The 4,008-nt window shown below is 41.8% G+C and overlaps 1 protein-coding gene across 1 annotated transcript in view; it reads right to left on the bottom strand.

Annotated features, from left to right (window-relative positions):
- The window catches only part of eif2ak4 (eukaryotic translation initiation factor 2 alpha kinase 4), a 27,556-nt gene that overhangs the window by 2,968 nt on the left and 20,580 nt on the right, over positions 1-4,008 (bottom strand). The gene's annotated exons all lie outside the window — the stretch shown is intronic.

Raw genomic sequence — 4,008 nt, forward strand, 5'->3', positions numbered from 1 at the left:
GAAAAATGTTTATTTGAAATCATTTCAGTTCATCACTGATCAGGCTAAATCTTCTGTTATGAAAATATTTCAACATAGTTCACCTTTAAAACTGTTCACATTTGGTGTAGTTAACGTTACTGAGTAATTGTATTAAACCTACTATTTAATTACATATTAAATGATGTAAGTACTTATCTATGTTGCCACACAACCTCACCTTCATGATTTACAACATTTACAAAAGAACGTATGTTTCTGTATCTGTAAGGATGTTAGGTTGTCATACTTGTAACGGGTGCGCTGAGAGTCGGGAAGCAAGTTCAGGGAGTGAGTGTTTTAGTAAATAAATGCAACTAAATACAAAACAAGAAACACAAACAACGCACAGACATGACACTGGAACAGAAACAATGACGCCTGGGGAAGGAACCAAAGTGAGTGACATACAGTGGGGCAAAAAGTATTTAGTCAGCCACCAATTGTGCAAGTTCTCCCACTTAAAAAGATGAGATAGGCCTGTAATTTTCATCATAGGTACACTTCAACTATGACAGACAAAATGAGAAAAAAATCCAGAAAATCACATTGTAGGATTTTTTATTAATTTATTTGCAAATTATGGTGGAAAATAAGTATTTTGGTCAATAACAAAAGTTTCTCAATACTTTGTTATATACCCTTTGTTGGCAATGACAGAGGTCAAACGTTTTCACACACTGTCTTCACAAGGTTTCAAGGTCTTCACAATGTTTTCACAAGGTTTTCTATACACTGTTGCTGGTATTTTGGCCCATTCCTCCATGCAGATCTCCTCTAGAGCAGTGATGTTTTGGGGCTGTGCTGGCAACACGGACTTTCAACTCCCTCCAAAGATTTTCTATGGGGTTGAGATCTGAGACTGGCTAGGGCCACTCCAGACCTTGTAATGCTTCTGCGAAGCAACTCCAAGGTTCGGGCGGTGTGTTTGGGATCATTGTCATGCTGAAAGACCCAGCCACGTTTCATCTTCAATGTCCTTGCTGATGGAAGGAGGTTTTCATTCAAAATCACACGATACATGGCCCCATTAATTTTCCTTTATACGGATCAGTCGTCCTGGTCCCTTTGCAGGGCCAGCCCCAAAGCATGATGTTTCCACCCCCATGCTTCACAGTAGGTATGGTGTTCTTTGGATGCAACTCAGCATTCTTTGTCCTCCAAACACGATAAGTTGAGTTTATACCAAAAAGTTATATTTTGGTTTCATCTGACCATATGACATTCTCCCAATCTTCTTCTGGATCATCCAAATGCTCTCTAGCAAACTTCAGATGGGCCTGGACATGTACTGGCTTAAGCAGGGGGACACGTCTGGCACTGCAGGATTTGAGTCCTGGCGGCGTAGGTGAGTTACTGATGGTAGGCTTTGTTACTTTGGTCCCAGCTCTCTGCAGGTCATTCACTAGGCCCCCCGTGTGGTTCTGGGATTTTGGCTCACCGTTCTTGTGATCATTTTGACCCACTGGGTGAGATCTTGCTTGAGCCCCAGATCGAGGGGAGATTATCAGTGGTCTTGTATGTCTTCCATTTCCTCATAATTGCTCCCACAGTTGATTTCTTCAAACCAAGCTGCTTACCTATTGCAGATTCAGTCTTCCCAGCCTGGTGCAGGTCTACAATTTTATTTCTGGTGTCCTTGACAGCTCTTTGGTCTTGGCCATAGTGGAGTTTGAAGTGTGACTGTTTGAGGTTGTGGACAGGTGTCTTTATACTGATAACAAGTTCAAACAGGTGCCATTAATACAGGTAACGCGTGGAGGACAGAGGATCCTCTTAAAGAAGAAGTTACAGGTCTGTGAGAGCCAGAAATCTTGCTTGTTTGTAGGTGACCAAATACTTATTTTCCACCATAATTTGCAAATAAATTCATTAAAAATCCTACAATGTGATTTTCTGGATTTCTTTTCATTTTGTCTGTCATAGTTGAAGTGTACCTATCATGAAAATTACAGGCCTCTCATCTTTTTAAGTGGGAGAACTTGCACAATTGGTGGCTGACTAAATACTTTTTTGCCCCACTATATATAGGGAAGGTAATCAGGGAAGTAATGGAGTCCAGGTGAGTCTGACGACACGCAGGTGCGTAACATGATGACAGGTGTGCGCCATAACGAGCAGCCTGGTGACCTAGAGGCTGAGAGGGAGCACACGTGACAATACTGCATGTTTTAAATTGTCTAAATAAAGCTAAAATGATGGGTCCTCTAACAGCTGTTATTTTCACCCCCACTGTATTCCCAACATGAATTTCAGCTCCTCCGTGAGGTCCTTGGGTGATTCGTAGCTCCATTCCAAAACCAACCCAGGCATGCACAGTAGTTAGATTAGATTACAGTTTTCTTTATTGTCTGATTTTCACAGATATTTGCTTTACATACAAGAAAATGTACTGTGGTAGGGTGAGAGACATGGCATAGGCCAGACATCACATCAAAACATAAAAAAATTAAGGAAAACACAAAATGAAAGCTTAACCTCGCCCCATAACATAACTGTATTGATCACATTTTACTAATACTGTAGAATTTTGTTCCAAAGCTGTCTCCGTACCCATTGATGCAGTTATCACAATATAGTGTCTATATGCAGGAAAACCAAAGTTCCAAAAGCTGGGCCTAAGATAGTATAAGTACAAAAGATTTTGCTGTGACTCTTATGTGGATGATGTTCAAAATATTTGTGGGTCTGATGTGATTAATAAGGAATATCTCGAGACAAAGTCAAGGGCCGGCAAACCATGCCAATATATCATCCAAACACCTGCTTCAAGGGCTTTATCACGTTTATACAACGGGTTGCCAAAATATAAAAATAATGATTGACATATTTTAATTTAAAAAGTTATTTTGATTAATTTATTCATACTATTTCATCCTTCCACAAGATACAAATCATGGGTTTCTAAACCAAGCTGGCTGGTCATTATTGTCCGGGTTGCCAGAGGCGTGATCTAGTCCTTCAGTTTTTTTGTTCTGTATCTATGGACGCGACCTAATCGTTCATCCTAAATGTGCCATTACCATACTGGTTGGCAACATTCTTACCCCCTTGCTTTCTAGGCAACTATGGCTAACATACAGTCATGTCAAAAGGTGCAGAAATAATACAAGTTTATTTTTCTTTTTCCATTTTTTTTACCCCCCCATTTATCCCCCACTCGTGGTATCCAATTGTTAGTAGTTACTGTCTTGTCTCATCGCTACAACTACGTATCGGGCCGGGAGAGACGAAGGTCGAGAGCCATGCGTCCTCCGAAACACAACCCAACCAAGCCGCACTGTTTCTTAACACAGAGCACATCCAGCACGGAAGCCAGCCGCACCAATGTGTCGGAAGAAACACCGGGAACCTAGCGACCTGGTCAGCTGCAGCATTGCGCCCGGCCCGCCACAGGAGTCGCTAGTGCGCGATGAGACAAGGATATCCTACCGGTCAAACTCTCCCTAACCTGGACGAAGCTAGGCCAATTGTGCCACCAGTCTCTGTAGCGTTTCCTGACAGCAGGAGCGCAAAGTCTGAGTTTATTGTATGGACGTTTAGAGTTAGTCATTGTCTCCCAAAGCCGCGCTGCTGAATTTATGGTTCCTGTTGGTACTCAGAGCAGGACAGGGGACACAGAGGCAAGAGGCCAAATCAACTGGCACGGCTTGGATAAAAGCCAGAGTGATGTGTAAATTGAAGCAAAACTGTAGGAGAGTCCCATCATGTGAAATTAGCATCAAATAGCCATGCACATTCCATGACCGAACGTTCTATGCACACTTCCTAACGGTGTGGCAAATTCGCATGCATACTATAGAAAGCAAGTCACTTTAGTTATCGACGATATAGCATTACTACCACTATGTCGCAGTGTTTTACTAGGTGTCTTCAGGACTTCAGACTCAAATTAATATTAATGATGTACATCGAATAGTTAAATCAGTTTGCGCTGTTCTGTGAAGGGAGTAGTGTACACAGAGTTGTATGAAATCTTCCGTGTTAAAC

This window comes from Oncorhynchus keta, chromosome 29 (genome assembly GCF_023373465.1).
Source record: "Oncorhynchus keta strain PuntledgeMale-10-30-2019 chromosome 29, Oket_V2, whole genome shotgun sequence".
NCBI classification, from domain to species: domain Eukaryota; kingdom Metazoa; phylum Chordata; class Actinopteri; order Salmoniformes; family Salmonidae; genus Oncorhynchus; species Oncorhynchus keta.